The sequence below is a fragment of the Stenella coeruleoalba genome (assembly GCF_951394435.1).
Source record: "Stenella coeruleoalba genome assembly, chromosome: 8".
NCBI lineage: Eukaryota > Metazoa > Chordata > Mammalia > Artiodactyla > Delphinidae > Stenella > Stenella coeruleoalba.
This window is the reverse complement of record NC_137154.1, coordinates 83,234,180-83,255,843: the sequence shown is the minus strand read 5'-3', so window position 1 is coordinate 83,255,843 and position 21,664 is coordinate 83,234,180.

The following is a 21,664-nucleotide window of genomic DNA, read 5'->3' as shown; positions in this document are numbered from 1 at the left end:
TCTCCTCACAGCTGTACAAACTGTGGAAGTACACCTCTGCTGATGGCTTCCTGTATTCAGCACCTGTGAAACATTTGAATGGACAAGTGCTCCTCCATCTGGGACACGTCTGGTTTTAGCAGCTGTGAGCTTGTGGGCATGTACATGTGGGGGTTGGGCCAGGCCAGAGTCTGAGCCGCATCCATAGCTCTCACAGTGGGTCCAAGTGCACAACTACTGCAGTCGTGGAACCTGGCCTCAGTGGATCTGCACCAGTGGCCTGGTGAAAACAACACTTGAGAGACACCAGGGTCAATTGCCAGCATAGCCACAGTTAGGGTGGGACTGAGAGCAGTGTCAACAACAATGTACATTGTGGTCCTGTACAGTAGGCCAAAAAGAACACAATAGAGCAAATTCACAGGTGAACATCTCCAGAGGAGGAATACACAGGGCTTCTCTCCCAGTGAGAGTGCTACAATCACACCTACCTCTCACTGCAGATCAGAAGCACAGCTAAGAAACAGATCTGGGGAACTGTACTTCAACAACTAGGGATAGACTCTGCCCCTGACAGGCAGTGACAGCCACAGAGCAAAGGGAAGGCCCTGCTTAATATCCAGGACAGGCTCTGGTCACCACAACACCAATCAAACCATCTATCAAGGGAATAATGGCACAAGCCTCTGGATCAACCTCACCCTCCAGGGGGCAGACACCAGAAGCAAGAGGAAATATGATCCTGCAGCCTGTGGAAAGGAAACCACCAACACAGTAAATTTCACAAAATGGGACAACAAAGAAATGCTCTGCAGAAGAAGGAGCAAGAAAAAAACCTACAAGAACAACAAAATGAAGAGGAGAGAGGCAATCTACCAGAAAAAGAATTCAGAGTAATGATAGTAAATTTGATCCAAGACCTTGGAAAAAGAATGGAGGCACAGATCGAGAAGATACAAGAAATGTTTATAAAGACCTAGAAGAGCTAAAGAACAAACAAAGAGAGATGAACAATACAATAACTGAAATGAAAAATACACTAGAAGGAATAAATAGCAGAATAACTGAGGCAGAATGGATAAGTGAGCTGGAAGACAGAATGGTGGAAATCACTGCAGCAGAACATAATAAAGAAAAAACAATGAAAAAAAATGAAGACAGTCTCAGAGACTTCTGGGGCAATGTTAAATGCACCAACATTCCAATTATAGGGGTCCCAGAAGAAGAAGAGAAAGAGAAAGGGCCTGAGAATATATTTGAAGAGATTATAGTCAAAAACTTTCCTAACATGTGAAAGGAAATATTTACCCAAGTCCAGGAAGTGCAGAGAGTCCCATATAGGATAGACCCAAAGAGGAACACATGGAGACATATATTAAACAAACTAACAAAAATTAAATATAAAGAAAAAATATTAAAAGGAACAAGGGAAAAGATACAAATAACATACAAGAGAATCCCTATAAAGTTATCAGCTGATTTTTCAGCAGAAATTCTGCATGCTGGAAGGGAGTGGAATAATATATTCAAAGTGGTGAAAGGGAAAACCTACAAACAAGAATACTCTACCCAGCAAGGCTCTCATTCACATTTGACAGGGAAATCAAAAGATTTGCAGGCAAGCAAAAACTAAGAGGATTCAGCACCACAAAACCAGCTTTACAAGAAATGCTAAAGGAACATCTCTAGGCAAGGGAAGAAAAAAAAAAGGGGGTCACAACTAGAAATAAGAAAATCACAAATGGGAAATCTCACTGGAAAAAGGCAAACATACAAAAAAGCAGGAAATCATCCATATACAAATATGATATCAAAACCAGCAACTGTGAGGAGAGGAGGGTACAAATTCAGGAAATGGGAATTGCATTTGAAATTAAGAGACCAGCAACTGAAAACAACCTTGTACTTATATAGACTGCTTTACAAAAACTCATGGGAAATGCAAACCAAAAAAAACACAATAGATAGACACAAAAAAAGAAAAGGCAACCCAAACACAAAACTAAAGATGGTCATTAAACCACAAGAGAAAAGACCAAAAGAGGAAGAGATGAAGAAAGACCTACAAAAACAAATCCAAAACAATTTTAAAAAATAGCAATAGGAACATGCATATCGATGATTACCTTAAATGTAAATGGATTGAATGCTCCAACCAAAAGACATAGACTGGCTGAATGGATACGAAACAAGACCCATATGTATGCTGTCTACAAGAGATACACTTCAGACCTAGGCACACATATCCACAAAGGGAGGGGATGGAAGAAGATATTCCATGCAAATGGAAATCAAAAGAAAGCTGGAGTACCAATACTCATATCAGACAAAATAGACTTTAAAATAAAGAATGTTACAAGAGATAAGAAAGGATACTACATAATGATCAAGGTGTCAATCCAAGAAGAATCTATAACAATTCTAAATATATATGCACCCAACATAGGAGCCCCTCAATGTATAAAGCAAATACTAAGAACCATAAAAGGGGAAATCAACAGTAACACACTAATAGTGGGGTAATTTAACACCCTACTTACACCAATGGACAGATCATCCAGAGAGAAAATTAATAAGGAAAGGCAAGCCTTAAATAACACATTAGACAAGATAGATATTTAATGGATATCTATGGATATTTATAGGACATTAATGGATATTTATAGGACGTTCCATCTGAAAGAAGCAGAACAATGACCGAACAAATGTACTACCAAAAGCCATTTTGTTTCCACAAAGGAAGCCAGTTTAAGGACCAAGCCAACACACAAAGAATGGTAAAGTCACAGATAAATGCAGTCTGTGTTTATCACACCTGAAGCCTGAATTCTTAGTTTTGTGAGCCAATATAGTTTCTTTACCTTTAAAGAAAGCCCACTGAAGTTGAATTTTCTGTTACTTGCCAGTATGCCCATCTAAAAAGACAGAGCTTGCTCTTTAATTATTTGTTATCAATGAATGATGGTTCTGCTCTTTTATTTCAGTAGTACTCTACAGTGGCAGAAAAGTGTGTTGGGGACCAGATAGGAAAATTTTCATAAAGGAAGCAATTTGAGTGGTCATTCTAAAGAATAAATAATGTCCTCAGGGCAAAGGACATGTATTCTTGAAAAATAAAAAATATAAAAAGAAAAAAAATAAACCTACTGTTGACATTACCCCTCAATACAGCTAAATTAGATTATCTGTTAATCTCCAAATTAAAAAGTTTTTCAAATTGAATTGATGTAGCTTCACAAAATTTTTTTTCCTTTTTAAAACGTTTTTATGAACAAAGAAAAGTTTTTACAGACAAGAGTTATGTCAGGACCAGTGCTTATGAAGCATTTGTCTAGATAAGTGATAATTTCATGGGGAATATCTATAAGGGCAAGAACTAAGATGCTTTTCATGAGATTGGAGAAGTATCTAAAGAAGTTACTTCAGGATTTGGTAATAGTAAACACATGTTATATGTTATATTGCATTATGTCACTGATTTGTATAACCTCATCTCTATAAACTCAGTGACATTTAAAAAATTTAAATCCTCTTTCTAAAGTTTAAACAGACCTTTATAGGTAAAATGGGGGAGAGCATACTTTCCCCCAATTCTGTGTCAAATTCATCAACTAGGCTTTGTAGGACCAGCTATCACATGGGCCCTTAGTAGAACAACTCTTTCAGCTTTGGCTTTTTGGGTTTCTTCCTATAAGAGCTCACACTTATTCCCTGGGGCCAGACTGGGGAATATATACCATACTGTTTTCTCAGTTTCCACTTTTCATCAGTCTTTCCTCTTAGAACCCACCTACATCTCCTCCTTCTCTTTAGCATATAAATAAACTTCATATAAATCAAGTCATGCAAATAGAGAGGCTCATTTATCCAGTGTCTTCTTAAGCTTATCTGGGACAATCTGTGGCATATCTATTATAATTTGGGAACTAGAAATATAGCATTTATCCAGCAGAAATGCATTAATATATTAGAACAAAGACTATAGTGAGATGATGTGTAGAATAATACAATATATCAATATTTAAATTTTTATTGAGGTAGATACAAACATCCATAAGATAGACTAGTTAAGAGCACTGAGCTGCAGCTATATTCTGATGAATGTACTTCCCGTTATTTACTACTAATCAATATTTATTTGTGTAGACAGAACCATATAAATAAATCTTAGAGAGTATATTATAATTTACAGACAGCCAATATTGTAAAGCTAGCCTTTGGAAGGAGATGTAATTGGTCTAGTCATACATAGTTCACTCTTTGTCACATCAGCTATAATATAATATAATTCCTTCATGAGGAATCCTGAGACTGTGACCACCTGAATCCCTAATGCTATCAAAAGAGATTTGCACAGAATTCACTTAAAATCAATGGATTCCTTCCCATTCATTTGTAATTCACATGATTTTAAGTTGGCCCCTAAAGCATTCTGCATTGAGACACAGAGGCTTATTTGTCATAGATATATCATCAAAGAATATTTGAAATTATAAGCCATTACCTCCTTTGAAGTGTGAGCATCAGATAAATTACATGCTAAGGTAAGGAAATTTATAACTTCTAAACCAGCTTCATCTTGTCTTAACAGAGAAACTCATGCTGGTCTCCTCATGTTGAGGTTTAGCAAGAGGGATGGGAAAAAAATTTCTTTCCTTCAATGGAAATCTAGGCTGACAGAAGTACAACTGTCAAATTGGATAGGAATATTTTCTTATTGTTTCCTAGTTAATAAATCACATAACTGGGATTGGCCCCAGGTCTGTATAATTCCAAATATTATATACTAATACTAACAACGTGTACTTACTTCTTTGCATATATGTTTCTGTAATCATAACCTTCAAATAAAAGGCAAATTTAAATCAAAATTTAGTGAAATGCTGCTATATAACTTCTCTGTTTTGAAAGCTGAAATCTTATGGGCAATGTCTCTTCATAATGGAAAATGTCCTGGGCTTGAAGTCCAAAACTAAAAACACAGAAGTGTGTATAATCTGTACAGTACTGGGATAATTAGGTGTTTCTTACCTCCCTTGTTCTGGTTATTGTAATTCTATTTAAATTAATGTAGGAACCCCTCTTTTGGCTCTTTGCATACACCAGCTTTTCCTTTCAACTAGATAATTAGTCCCTTCTTACATGCCTGGCACATGTACATTCCTCCTGAGGAATTTATGTCACTCTTCATCTTTTTATTTGATCATGAAGATGATGACACTTTGCAGTTGAGTCCCTTCTTGATTACCAGAGCTCACTCCAAAGGAATCTGGGAATCTTGTGGGAATCTGTGATTTGGTCAGTTTATGTTATTGGGGGATTTGTTTGCAGATACTAATAATTAATTTGTTTAGAGTGTCTCTGTCCATGAGAATTAGAGAAACAAGACAACCCCATAGTTAATAAAAATATCATGGTTCATAAAACATTGCAGCTGTTTTAAATAGGGAAACACAGTCCTAAGCCTGAGATAGTTTAGTTTTCCTGAGAATAAGGTAATAAATAATGTGAAGTTAAAAAAATAATTGTGGCAGAAATGGTTAGCTGTTCATCAAAATCTGTGGATATACAATTGGAGTACATTTTTCATCCTATTTTTCTATTAGATGTAGCTATGTGATTGAGTCTATAGGCAGGAATGTGAATGAAAGTCATCTATGCTGCTACAATGGCTAGCATATAAAATCCTACCAGGCAGAGCCACCATCAAACTGGGTTCCTTCATGCTGTTGCATGAAGCACATTTACTATAACCTAGAACCTCTCTGTCCAGACATATACAATACACATTTATTGTATGAACTGTTTATTTGTATGGATTTTTTTGTTAAGTGCAGTCTATCCTATCCTAAACAATATAAACTTTGAAGATGAGTGCTGCTGTAACAGAAGCATAATCTCTGTGACTCTGACTTAAAGGCAGGGTGGGAGTTTGTAAGTTGAAAAGAGGAGGACATATGCTAGGTGGTAGCAAAACACTTGGTAAAATTTTCAACCTTGGATAACTTGGAAGGCAGATCAAGTACCCTAAGAGTCTGCAGTTCCATAGGAAGTGGTTGTGAGTGAAAGCAAATTTTCTGCCCCTTTCCTGTTTGCCCATTTCTATTCCCCTCTAACCTTAAAAGATCCTAATTATAGGAATGAGATCAATAGGCAATTTAACCTAACTCCTGACTTTATGCTCTCCTGAATGCACACCATGCCTTGTCTAACCTGTTGATTCTTATCCTAGGTAAAAAGAAGTAAAAATGAAGAATTAAGCAGTTTTAAAAAATGGCTAGCTCTTTACCCACAACAGCCCCACTAAGCAATCCTGCAGGAAGATCACTTGGCCAGGATAACATCCGAAGAGAGAGTCAGCCAGTCTGCATGCAATGGAGAATGATGCAGAACCCAAAATCCTGCCTTGATGATTCACTGAGATTCTTCCTTCCCCTCATTTTTTTCTTTAAAGACTGTCATGGCTCAGCAGAATCTTTGGAGTTGGTCTCTGGACATGAGTCCACCATCTCCCCAGATCACAGGCTTTTCTGATTAAAGTGCCTTTCCTTTCTACTGACACTTGCCTCTTGAATTATTGGCTTTTGAGTGGCAAGCAGCTGACCATGGTGAGTTTGGTAACATGGGGAGCCAGAAATTAAATTGTATGTTTGCTTCTTCTTCTTGTATTTGTCAATGTTTCAAGTGAAGGCACCAAGTTTAGGACAGAGCTGTGTGGTTTGAACACAAAATTGGAGAATGCTAATGACTAATGAATTCTGTACTCAAAACAAACAAACAAACCAAACAAAGGAGAAGAAAAAGGAGATAAGATTGAAAAAGATTAAGTAAAAAACAATATTGAAGTGAGCAGTGGAGACCCATAAGACTACTCAGTTTTAAAAAAGCCCTGGCAAAGATCAGATTAAGAGTACTGCCTTCCCTCCCAAGCCTTCCTTCCAGTACTGTGTGACATTAAGGTTTTGTAAGATAATTAAGGAGAGGTTTCATATTATAAAAATAATTCAAAATTGGCCCTGCCTGATGTTGTGTCAGTAGCATCATCTTCAGCCATAATGATAATGTACTGTGAACATTCCATTCATTCATTTACTGGTTCCCCATTCTTCCATTAACTTTTCATTCATTCTCTAAGTCATTGTCATTCACGGTATGAAAAAATACACTAAGAAGAATCTATAGGAGACCTTCAATATGGCGGAGGAGTAAGACATGGAGATCACCTTCCTCCCCACAAATACATCAGAAATACATCTACATGTGGAACAACTCCTACAGAACACCTACTGAACACTGGCAGAAGACCTCAGACTTCCCAAAAGGCAAGACACTCGCCGTGTACCTGAGTAGGGGAAAGAAAAAGATAAAGCAGAGACAAGAGAATAGGGATGGGACCAGCACCTCGGGGAGGGAGCTGTGAAGGAGGAAAAGTTTCCACACACTAGGAAAACCCTTCACTGGTGGAGATGGGGAGGTGGCAGGGGGGAAGCTTAGGAGCCATGGAGGAGAGTGCAGCGATAGGGGTACAGAGGGCAAAGAGGAGAGATTCCCGCAAAAAGGATTAATGCCTACCTGCACTCTCCAGCCTGAGAGGCTTGTCTGCTCACCCACCAGAGTGAGAGGGGGCTGCGAGCTGAGGCTCCACCTTCAGGGGTCAGATCCCAGGGAGAGGACTGTGGTTGGCTGTGTGAACACAGCCTGAAGGGGGCTAGTGCACCACAGCTAGCCAGGAAGGAGACTGGGAAAGAGTCTAAAACTGCCTAAGAGGCAAGAGACAATTGTTTTGGGGTGCACAAGGAGAGGGGGTGCAGAGCACCACCTAAACAAGCTCCAGAGATGGGTATGAACCATGGCTATCAGTGCAGACACCAGAGATGGGCATGAAATTCTAAGGCTGCTGTTGCAGCCACCAAGAAGCCTGTGTGCAAGCACAGGTCACTATCAACACCACCCCCAGAGCCTGTGCAGCCGGCCACTGACAGGGTGCCGTGATGGAGGGACAACTTCCCTGGGAGAACACAGCATGTGCTTCAGGCTGTTGCAACGTCACACCTACCTCTGCCACTACAGGCTCGCCCCACATTCCGTACCCCTCCCTCTCCCTTGCCTGAGTGAGCCAGAACCCCCTAATCAGCTGCTACTTTAACCCCGTCCTGTCTGAGTGAAGAACAGATGCCCTCAGGGAACCTACATGCAGAGGCAGGGCTGAATCCAAAGCTGAACCCCAGGAGCTGTGTGAACAAAGAAGAGAAAGGGAAATTTCTCCAAGCAGCCTCAGCAGCAGCAGATTAAATCTCCACAATCAACTTGATGTACCCTGCATCTGTGGAATACCTGAATAAACAATGAATCATCCCAAAATTGAGGCAGTGGACTTTGGGTGTAACTGTAGACTTGGGGTTTCCTTTCTGCATCTAATTTTTTCCTGATTTTATGCTTATCTTACTTTAGTATTTACAGTTTATTATCATTGGTAGATTTGTTTATTGATTTGGTTGCTCTCTTCCTTTATATATATATATATATATATAGATATATATATTTTTTCCCTTTTTGTGAGTGGGTATGTGTATGCTTCTTTGGGTGACTTTGTATGTATAGTTTGCTTTGCCATTTGTCCTAGGGTTCTGTCTGTCTTTTTTAGTATAATTTTTAGTGCTTGTTATTATTGGTCAATTTGTTTTTTGGTTTCGTTTCTCTCTTCTTTCTTCATTTTTTCTTTTTTTTATTACTTTAAAACTTTTTATTTTTAACAGTTTTTTTTTATTTTTCAGCTTAATAACTTTATTTTATTCTTTCTTTATTTCTTTTTTTCTCCCTTTCTTCTGAGCCATGTGCCTGAAAGGGTCTTGGTGCTCCAGCTGGTTGTCAGCCCAGTGCCTCTGAGGTAGGAGAGCTGAGTTCAGCACATTGGTCCACCAGAGACCTCCCAGCTCCATGTAATGTCAAACAGCAAAAGTTCTCCCAAAGATCTCCATCTCAATGCTAATGACCAGCAAGCTACAGTGCTGCACACCTTATGCCAAACAAATAGCAAGACAGGAACACAGCCCCATCCATTAGCAGAGAGTCTGCCTAAAGTCATAATAAGGTCACAGACACGCCAAAACATACTACTGGACATGGTCCTGCCCACCAGAAAGACAAGATCCAGCCTCATCCACCAGAACACAGGCACCAGTTCCTTCCACCAGGAAGCTTACACAACTCACTGAACCAACCTTAGCCACTGGGAACAGACACCAAAAACAAAGGAACTATGAACCTGCAGCCTGTGAAAAAGAGACCTGAAACAGTAAGTTAAGAAAAATGAGAAGACAGAAAAACACACAGCAGATGAAGGAGAAAGGTAAAATCTAACCAGATGAAACAAATGAAGAGGAAACAAACAGTCTACCTAAAAAAGAATTCAGAAAAATGAGAGTAAAGATGATCCAAAATCTTGGAAATAGAATGGAGAAAATACAAGAAACTATAACAAGTACTTAGAAGAAGTAAAGAGCAAACAAACAGTGATGAACAACACAATAAATGAAATTTAAAATTCTCTAGAAGGAATCAATAGCAGAATAACTGAGGAAGAAGAACGGATAAGTGACCTGGAAGATAAAATGGTGGAAATAACTACCACATAACAGAATAAAGAAATAAGAATGAAAAGAATTTAGGACAGTCTCAGAGACAACATGACAACATGAAATGGGACAACATGAAATGCACCAACATTTGAATTATAGGGTTCTCAGAAGAAGAAGAGAAAAAGAAAGAGATGAGAGAATATTTGAAGAGATTATAGTTAAAAACTTCCCTAATATGGGGAAGGAAGTAGTCAAATCCAGGAAGAACAGAGAGTCCCATACAGGATAAATCCAAGGAGAAACATGCAAAGACACATATTAATCAAACTATCAAAAATTCAATAAAAAGAAAAAATATTAAAGCAGCAAGGGAAAACAACAAATAACATAAAAGAGAATCCCCATAAGGTTAACAGCTGAAGTTTCAGCAGAAATTCTCCAAGCAGAAGGGAGTGGCAGGGCATATTTAAGGTGATGAAAGGGAAAAACCTACAACCAAGATCACTCCACCCAGCAAGGATCTCATTTGGATTCAATGGAGAAATTAAAACCTTTACAGACAAGCAAAATCTAAGAGAATTCAGCACCACCAAACCAGCTTTACAACAAATGCTAAAGAAACTTCTTTAGGCAGGAAACACAAGAGAAGGAAAAGACCTATAATAACAAACCCAAAACAATAAAGAAACTGGTAATAGGAACATACATACTGATAACTACCTTAAATATAAATGGATTAAATGCTCCAACTAAAAGACATAGACTGGCTGAATGGTTACAAAAACAAGACCCATATATATGCTGTCTACAAAAGACTAACTTCATATGTAGAGACACATACAGACTGAAAGTGAGGGGATGGAAAAAGATATTCAATGCAAATGGAAATCAAATAAAGCTGGAGTAGCAATTCTCATATCAGACAAAATAGACTTTAAAATAAAGATTATTAAAAGAGACAAAGAAGCACACTACTTAATGATCAAGGGATCAATCCAAGAAGATATAACAATTGTAAGTATTTATAAACCCAATATAGGAGGACCTCAATTCACAGGGCAAATGCTAACAGCCATAAAAGGGGAAATCGACATAACAAAATAATAGTAGGGGATTTTAACACCCCACTTTCACCAATGGACAGATCATCCAAAATGAAAATAAATAAGGAAACACAAGCTTAAAATGACACAATAAGCAAGATGGACTTAACTGATATTTATAGGACATTCCATCCAAAAACAACAGAATAAACTTTCTTCCCAAGTGCTTATGGGGCAAACTCCAGGATAGAGCATATCTTGGGTCACAAATCAAGCCTTGGTAAGTTCAAGAAAATAGAAATCTTATCAAGTGTCTATTCCAACCACAACGCTATGAGACTAGATATCAATTACAGGAAAAAATCTGTAAAAAAAATACAAGCACATGGAGGCTAAACCATACACTACTAAATAACCAAGAGATCACTGAAGAAATCAAAGAGGAAATTAAAAAATACCTAGAAAAAAATGACAATGAGAACATGACAAACCAAAACCTATGGCATGCAGCAAAAGCAGTTCTAAGAGGGAAGTTTATAGCAATAAAATCCTACCTCCAGAAACAAGAAACATCACAAATAACTAACCTAACCTTACACTTAAAGCAATTAGAGAAAGAAGAAAAAAAAAACCCCTCAAAGTTAGCAGAAGGAAAGAAATCTTAAAGATCAGATCAGAAATAAATGAAAAAGAAATGAAGGAAATGATAGCAAAGATCAATAAAATTAAAAGCTGGTTCTTTGAGAAGGTAAACAAAATTGACAAACCATTAACAAGACTCATCAAGAAAAAAAGGCAGAAACCTCAAATCAATAGAGTTAGAAATGAAAAAAGAGAAGTAAAAACTGACACTGCATAAATAAAGGATGATAAGACATTACTACAAGCAACCATATGCCAATAAAATGAACAACCTGGAAGAAATGGACAAATTCTTAGAAAAGCACAACCTTCTGAGACTGAACCAGGAAGAAATAGAAAATATGAACAGACCAATCACAAGCACTGAAATTGAGACTGTGATTAAAAGTCTTCCAACAAACAAAAGCCCAGGACCAGATGGTTTCACAGGCAAATTCTATCAAACATTTAGAGAAGAGCTAACACCTATCCTTCTCAAACTCTTCCAAAATATAGCAGAGGGAAGAACACACCCAAACTCATTCTATGAGGTCACCATCACCCTGATACCAAAACCAGACAAAGATGTCACAAACAAAACTACAGGTCAATATCTCTGATGAACATAGATGCAAAAATTGTCAATGAAATAACTAGGAAACAGATTCCAACAGCATATTAAACGGATCATACACCATGATCAAGTGGGGTTTATCCCAGGAATGCAAGGATTCTTCAATATATGGAAATCAGTCGATGTGGTAAACCATAAAAACACATTGAAGGAGAAAACCAAATAATCATCTCCACAGATGCAGAAAATGCGTTCAACAAAATTCAACACCCTTTTATGATAAAAACCCTCCAGAAAGTAGGCCTAGAAGGAACTTACCTTGAAACAATAAAGGCCATATATGAAAAACACACAGCAAACATCATTCTCAATTGTGAAAAACTGAAACCATTTCCTCTAAGATCAGCCACATAGCACAGGGAGATGAGCTCAGTGCTTTGTGACCACCTAGAGGTGTGGGATAGGGAGGGTAGGAGGGAGATGCAAGATGGAAGGGATACGGTGATATACGTATACATATAGCTGATTCACTTTGTTATACAGCAGAACCTAACACAACATTGTAAGGCAATTATACTCCAATAAAAATGTTAAAAAAGGGCTTCTGTGGTGGCGCAGTGGTTGAGAGTCCACCTGCTGATGCAGGGGACACAGGTTCGTGTCCCGGTCTGGGAAGATCCCACATGCCACGGAGTGGCTAGGCCCGTGAGCCATGGCTGCCGAGCCTGCGCGTCCGGAGCCTGTGCTCTGCAACGTGAGAGGCCACAAGAGTGAGAGGCCCGTGTACCACATAAAAAAAAAACCAGTTAAAAAAGATAAGAATATATAGACTTCTCCTTTTTGGTATCATTTATTGATTTAAATATTTTATAAGTGACAGATTCCACTTATAAGGTAAATAAATCTGTGGCTTAAACAGAGAGTTTTGTAATGAATTATGTAAACATAACACACAACTGTTATTTCCACTTTGTTTTATAAGAATCCCAGGTTCTTAATCACTCATTTTTCATATACAAATTTTCCTTGTTCTTCAGTTTGTAAATACAAAGACATTTTACATAATGAAACATGCTATTTACATACATCGTGCATAATTTAGAACAATTATAAATAAGCACAATCCAATGAATTAAAAGTAGTGTTACATTAAAAGTAAAGTACATACAGTGGATATTTTTAATTCTATAAGTGCTTACATACTTTTACACATACTAGTATTCTTAAAATTCTAATGAAATGAGGCATATTTTATCTTTTCAATCAGAAAAATGTTCTCTAAACTTATACTATTGAGTAAAGAAAAATATCTTAAAATATAATATGAAACACTGAATTAAAATTTTATAATTAATGGTACAGGTTTAAGAGATGCAGTCATCTTTGAAAAACAAAAAATAGCTTAACATTTCAAAATATATGCAATTTAACCATGCTTTATGGATATATTATTATGTATCATGATGATATGTGATAACATTGTAATTTAAGTTTGCGATAACTGGATTTTTAAAAGTAATGATTTACAAAGCATAATCTGATAATAAAATAGCAAATGCACAATATTGTTTACATTGCAAGCCAAACCAAAAATTTAGACCCATGAGATTACAGCAAATGAACTGGACAAAACATTAAAATAATTCAGGTATCTGGTTAAATAAAACGTACCCCATGTAGAGGAAGTGAATGAAGGCCTAGCACGATATTACCATGTGTTTTTATTAAGTGGGTTGGGAAACCGATTTATTATTATATGGTACTGGAATGTTTGATGGAAATGCTTTGGCTATTTACCTTATACATTGAAATCAGGAGGCAAGTTTTTGTTTGTATTTGTCTCTATCTAAAGTACTGTTAGGGAAATGAGAACCTTTGGTTTTGTAAAATGGCTACTCACAGCTGAAGTGTCAGATTTCTGGTAGGTTGATTTTGAAATGAGGAATGATACGTATTATTTCTGGAATGCATTTAATTGGTACATTTTAAAAGCATAAAGAAACAGCTTTGTCACTTGATTATCAAAGTCATAATGTAATTACAGGTAGTTGTTATAAAAATTTTATAGTTTTTCCAAGGCAAATTTTTCAGGAAATTTATTTTTCTTAAAGCTGTTAATTCAACTCTAAGAAAATCAGAAAGCCTTTTTGTCCATGGACAATTTTTCCATTTGAACCTAACATGACTTCCTTAGTAGTAATAAACTGCCATTATTATGTGACTCAATTTCCACACAGCTGGAATAATTTTTGCTTATCTCCAAATACTTAAAGGAGACAATGATTTTTATTTTTCCCAATCTAGGCCTTAGATATCAATTTAGTAAGAGGCAACAACATAGAGGGAGAAAATGGGACTATGGCTCACAGCTGTTCAAATGTTATCTTAATTCTTCTTAATTTCTTCTGTTTTCCTCAACCATATCGCTTCCATTTTTACATTCATTATTGAAAACATTTCCCTCAATAAATAAAAATGGTAAAGGTATTGAAGGTCATATTTCTTCATGAACAAGTATGAAGATTCTCTATCATTTCAAGACAAAGGTTTTCTTAACACTGAAAATCACAGGAAGAAAGTAATTTATATTTTCATAGGTGTCAATTTATATGGAAGCTGCCTACTTTTTCACAATTTCAAAATAAATGTCAGTGTGGAATAAATAAAAGTTGATCAACATAGAAAGTCTTCCCTTTTGAAGTTTTAATTTTTCTGAATTTTTCATGTCCCTTCCTTTGACTGACTACCTGATTTGTTATAGTAGAAGATCCCTGAGGTGTATAACAAAGAAGTCCAAATGAGAAATAAGAACCAAAATTCAAATGTATTTGACTTACTGAAGCAAATCTTTCCAGAGAGAAAAAAGAAAGCTGTATTATTTCTACATAATTTCTGTTAATGAATGCAAACCAATGTATGCCATGTAGACAACTTATTAAGTAGTTTGAATGTAATATTAATACACTAACATAAAAAAGAAAAGAATAAAATTTTCAGTTTTAGAGATTAAAGATTATTTAAATCTTGTTCAAGACTTGTTCAAATTATTGTAGTGCTAGGAGTATCAAAAATGAAAAACATACTCTTCCGTCTTCCTCACTATTACACCTTTAAATAAGATATTTCACTTCTTTTCCACTACGAATCATATACTCTGCTAGAAATGATTGAATTTTCCCTGTAAAAAAAATGGTTTTGGATTTGGATTTGTAAATGGTTGATCCCTCAATATAGCTATCATAAAATGATCCAACCTGTGTTTTTGTATTTAGGAACATGGTAATTTGTAATTTAGGTAATTAAATTTAGGTAATTAAATTAAATTTAGGTAATTAAAAGAAATGGTAATTTAGGAACATGGTAATTAAAACTGTCGTTATAAACAGTGATCTGAATATATGCTAAAATCTAAAGACATAGAGCTAAGAAATTTGGAATACACTGTATATTGCTTTTTCAATACTGTAGACATAAAATTGATAGGAAACATTTTCAAATCCTTAAAAAAGAACCCAAAACACCATGCTATGCCAAACTGAGTTACAGAAGGGTATGCAAGGATGCAAGACAGTGCATTGGTCATCTATAGGTAAAGAGCCAGTAAAATCAAGTAGTAGTTGGTGTATTTGCCTTATTGGGAAGTAGTTTTTAGAAAACAATTTCCCTACAGATAGAAGAAGTTTCTTTTCTATTTCAATCTTTAGCAGTCTGGTACCCAAGGAAAAAAATTACTATGTGAAAATAAGAGGATTTTTCCAAATTAAGATGTTTGTAGGGGCAAAAAATAGATTGTCCAAAAAGGGTGACCCTGATACTTCTTGAAAACATGTTTAAATTCAGTAAAAAAGAACAACATGTTATTTTTTAAAACGTATGTTTCTCTTAACTGATGAAACCTCTATAGATGCCAAGGTCTCAATTGTCTCAGTCATTTCTATACCCAAATTATCTATATCTAAATAGTCACCTTATTTTCTTTACCTCATGAATCCACAAACTCTTCAATCGTGAAGCCATAATAATAATATACTATTTTTCACATACTTCATAAGAAAAAGAAAGGAAAAAAAAGGAAGGAAGGAAGGAAGAAAGGGAGGGAGTGAGGGAGGGAGGAAGGGAGAAAGGGAAGGAGGGAGGAAATAAGGGGGAAGGAAGAGAGGGAGGATAGAAGGGAGGAAAAGAAGGAGGGAGAGATGGAAAAGAGAAGCTGAGGATGCTGACAAACTTAAGGGACTAATTAGTTTACTGCACATAAGGCCTATACTATGCTAATACTAAATTAGATCATAAAGCAAATATTGATTAGAGACATAGTAGCAAATTTTCCCAAAAGAAAACAAATTCTGCACTGATGGGCATATATAATGCAAGATTTTTTGCCCCTTTACATCTTTTTATTCTGATTAGCATATTTCTTAATTTTCTTGTTTGTTTTAACAAAGTTCTTACATGCTGAATTTTATGACATTCTATTATGTATGAATACTGTGCTAAAAAAATCTATAATCAGTTAGTCTTACCATCTATTTTCAGCTTTCTTCTAGGTTAACAGGGTTGGCAAAGTGTGATTTTTCTGTCTCTTGTCATCTTTTTTGGTGTCTTTTTTTTTGTTTGTTTGTTACAGTCCAGCTGAATCCAGCTGAAGTATTTCATATATGCTTATAAAATGGGTTACTTCCTATAGTCAGGTATTCATTTGCATTTTAGTAGGAGAATTTTTCTTTAGACAGGAAAAAAAAGTGTTTTTAAGGATTAGAAGAAAAAGCAATGAGTACTCACTATATCAGGTCATTGAGTTACATGACAAATGAGAGAGATGGATTATATAATTGCCTGGTAACATACTTGAAGCTAATTTAAGAGATAAGGATAATAATTTTGGATACCATTCACTAATAATTATCTTTGTACAACAAGAACAAAAATAAAGAATTTTCTAAAAATTCCTGAATTACTGTAGATAATTATAAAGTTACCTAGTTTATCTAGACCTGCTTGGCTAGAATGAAATCTAACATAAGAATTAATTTCTTCTTCTTGATAATACTTTGTAGTCAAATAATAGGAAAGCAATTTATCTGAAACTTCAAGCCAAGGTTAGGCTCTGATTTTAACCTAGTAATTTATACCAATAAAATTTGGAGGGGGGATTTCCTGTTGTTGATAAACTATCTGGCCACTCCAACATGGAGTTTGCTTCACTTTAACTATGGAGAATTGAACTTTTTAAAAAAAACTTATAAGTGGCAGGGGAATTTTAAGTGGTTATACACAAATATGTTTATACAGATCATCCCAGCCTCAGAAGAAAGCCATACTCTCTTGCCAACCTTGAAAGTTAGTGATATTGACCATAAAGGAATGCTTCTTGGGAGTCAATAAAAGTAGAATTGCTCTAGAAATTGAGGTTTCATTAAATATGGAAAGGCATAGCTTCTTTTTAGTCAGAAAATATGTAGGAATATTTATATTTATTGTTCAAAGGATATGAAGGTAAATTTTTAGATTTTATTTAGAGAAGTTGAGATTCTTGCTTTAGATCATTTCATAGCCAAATGTGAATACAGTATACTTGTCTTTTATCCTTAACCCTTATATTATTAAAAACAGTCTTATTATTTTAAGTAAAAGAATGTTGTCAAATTTGTAAACCATGGCTCAATGCCAAAATTTGTGACTTTGCCTTATTTATGACATCTTCTACATCTTTCCTGCAACAACTGGAAAACATAGAGAAAAAAATAATTGAAATGTAATTTATAATTCTTTGTTATCTCCAGGACATAAAACCTTAAGGAATCCATCAACAAAATTATTATTCTTTTTCAGTGCTGAAGCACTTGATACTTTTAGAAAATTTTCAAAAGTCTTTAGCATTCTGAATTTCGGATATAAGTAAGTTGATTTTCAAGACAGCAAATCTTCATCCCAAATTAGTTTCCTAACTGATAACTCTGATTAAAAATTGTTCAGGTTTGTTTATTCCTTTTAAAATTTCTGTTCTAAACAAACTCTGCTAGAATTAACTAGCTACATATAAGTAAAACATCTTTGAATGATGATTAGAGACTACTTAACCACTTAATTTAAAAAGACTAGGAGTACATTTTCATCTCTCCCACAGAATACCATCAAATGCTGTGGGGTAACTCTCTCCCCAGTTCCATTTCTTTGGAACATCCCAGAATAAGATGGATAGGCCTGGAGTCATAAAGGCTTTTATCTGCTCTAAAGTTGAGCACTTGTTTTGCTTGCAGCTGAAGCCCAGTTTGAGAACAATGTGAAGGAGAATATGGAATAGAGTATAGCCCCCCAAAGCCATTTTACAGATGCTAGTATACAGAATATTTCTCATTCTTTGTGATTAAATTTTCCAACTAGGGAATGATATAATTTCTATAATGTCAGAACAAAAAAATGATGTATAAAATGAAATTGTATTCTTCTCACGGAATGTTAGCTCAGCCAGCATGCTATAAAAGGAAAAAAAAAAGTTTTGTTTTAATATCACTTGAACACCTATAGTCTGTTCTTTTGTGCTAATTTTAGCAGGCTTTTCTGTGACATACAGAGGGGCTGGTATTTGGCCTTCTTTGTTCCTTAAGCCCAGATGTTCTCACACTTTCATTTACCTTCATCACAGTAACCAAGACTAGTTCTATCTGCCACCTTCAGAGAGTTTCTATATATAGCTTTGTGAGTTTCTAATCCCCGTTTCACTGATGTGTGCCCCTGCTGAGAGGTTGCTGCTACCTCCTAAGAAAACTGAAAATAGCTCATGAGGGATTTTTTCTCTTTTCCTTTTAAAATAAAAATGAGCAAATAAGTCATTTGGCTTTCACTAAACTACATGTGTCTATTATGAAAACTGCTTCCCTTTAGGAGTATATATACTTTCACAAAGAAAAAAGTTAAATCTCTTTGCTCAATCTCTTCTAAATTTCCTGCTCATCCCACCCCCTCCATCTGTCCCTGTGTTCTGAGTCTGATGGTTAACTGCCAGGCAGCAAAATGGGAAGAATTGTCTTTAAAGAGTGCGGGGGTGTGAAGAAGAAATTTTGCACAATTTTGATTTTACCCCAACTAATACATTACTGTCCTACTTATATTTAATTACACTTAATAGCCCACAGTAAAAATTCATTTAGTAGAATCCCTTCTTTATCTCCAACTAGCCAAAAGATCACAGAGGAAGATTAAATATAAACCAATTCCTTTATTTGTAAAAATATGTATCAAAAGAATTAGAAACAAGCTACTACTTAGGCTTGCCATTTAGTTTTTCTTGTCTCTTCTGCTTTCAAATAATAAGCAATAGCACTTAAGTCTAATATTAAGAGTGGTCTGATCAGCAACTAGATGAATTAACTGAGAAAATAGATTCACTATAATTTAATGGATTCAAATTAAGTATTCTTTATTATTTATTAACAAAAGCATTTTTATTAAGGGTTAAGCATCCAATGATATACATAAAGATGACTGTCAAATGCTTTCTCAGTGGGAAAAAAACCACTTTCTCGGTGACTCAACAGCCCTGTTTGATTTTTATAGAATTTTATAAATTGTGGGTAGGAGGATGTTAAGTTTTGCTGTTGGTAATAGGAAGGTAAAATACTAGCAAACCCACCCACGACTCTAATTGTGTTCAGATTCAAGATTAGAAGAGAGGTTAAACATCTAGGCAATAATAGGAACTGTAATCTTATTTAGAGGCTTAGGAATGGATTCTAAGCTTTATGATTTTGCTAAATAATAATCAGATGATTAGAAGTACCTCAGTGTATCATAAATTTACTAGTTAGTTTTTTTTTGGCGGTACACGGGTGTCTCACTCTTGTGGCCTCTCCCATTGCGGAGCACAGGCTCCGGACGTGCAGGCTCAGCAGCCATGGCTCACGGGCCCAGCCGCTCCGCGGCACGTGGGATCTTCTCGGACCGAGGCACGAACCCGTGTCCCCTGCATTGGCAGGCAGACTCTCAACCACTGCGCCACCAGGGAAGCCCTACTAGTTAGTTTTAACTGTAATCCTAATTCATGATTCTAAATGATGGAGGAGTAATTTGATTATTAAAGGACTGATTATTATTGACTGTGCCACATTTGATTAAAATTATATTTTAAGGAAAGTAAAAATATGAATTATTCATTTCAAAACCTGCAAGCTTTAGTGGTATCATCAAAATGGCTGAGGACAGGTTATTTTAAATATGACTACATAATGATTTTCAGACATTTTAAAATTATACTACAGATGAATTTCAACCAATCACATTCTGAAAGCCAAAATAGTATTGTACTTACTAAACATTTGCCATCACAGAGAACAGTGATAATAATTCTTTTTATCTTTAATCTTTCATCATCTCAGACCTTATCAAACCAACAGTAGAATTAATTAACTTGTCCCAAGATGCACCTGTATTTTTGCCAAGCCTACTCTCGATCAGCTTATCCAACCCATACTATACTTTTGCTCATTTATCTATCCTTAAATACTCTTATTTACTATATACTACAAAGATCTGAAAATCTGGGCAACAATACATACACAATCTTTTGAGAGGAATAGAAATCATATTATGATAGGTATCAATAATTATACATCAGAAACAATCTGATCAAAATATATTAATTGCTTCATAGCATGTGTGCAAATGAAGGACTTGTGAGAGAAATTAAGCATGTTATCTGCTCAGATAATTTTTATCTATCACTTGCTGCTCATTTTACTGTAGTAGAACGGTGAATATCTTTTAAAAGTCCACACTACCTATATTATTGCTTATATAAAACATGTCTCTGTTTCCCTAAGGGTTCTATGAAGTGCACAGAAGTGCAAGTTTCATATGGCATCATCATCATGGCTTAGATTATTGCTTGAAAGGTTGTTATAAGATATTGCTAGGAAATAAGTTTTAGATGAGTGTACAATTCAATGAGAAAAGTACAGGGTGAGACTAAGTATGAAGTTGGTGATGTTTCAAACATAAAAATTTGGGATTAAGGCTGTCACTTTGACATTTGCTTCTCTGTCCAAACGTTCATAGTTCATATCTTGTTGGTAAGGATCAACAAATATTGTGATGTACTGCACAGCTCTGGCAGTAACTAAGAAAGTTATACTGTACCTAGTATGTCTAATAGCCCTATAGTGAGCAATATTCATCCCTCATGCTTATCAGTGTTGATTTGAAGCTTGAAGACTTATGCTCAAAAAGCAGACTATAAATTTGAAACCAAACCTAAAATTAAAACTTGTGAAAGAAATAATGTGATTAAGCCTGGAGTATTTAGCTTTTCAAAATAAGTATGAATGAAATAATATATTTCTATCTTAGTCAACTTGCATTTATTCCTAGTAATTGGGATTATTTGAATATTCTTCATTGATTCCCAAATCTGGCTGTATATTAGCATTACCTAGAGTGATTTTCTAAATACAGATTCCTAGGCCTCCACCTGCGATCTACTGAATCCAAATCTCTGAAGGTAACGTCCAGTAATTTGTGTCCCTAAGGTAGTCAGACACTGCCAAGCTTCCTAAAGTAGTCAGGTACTGCCAAGCTGATGAGTTGAACAATTGAACAGGATCATTTCTTAATAAGGATGGAATTGGCAATGAGGCACATGGCTGAAGCTATGGTCTGGTCACAACACAATAGAAATAAGACACAGGAACTTCCCTGGTGGCCCAGTGGTTAAGAATCCACCTTTCAATGCAGGGGGTGTGGGTTCAATCCCTGATCAGGGAACTAAGATCTCACATTCTGTGGGGTAACTAAGCCCACGTGCCACAACTAGAGAGAAGGCTGTGTACTGAAACTACTGAGCCCGAGCACTCTGGAGCCTGCATGCCACAACAAGA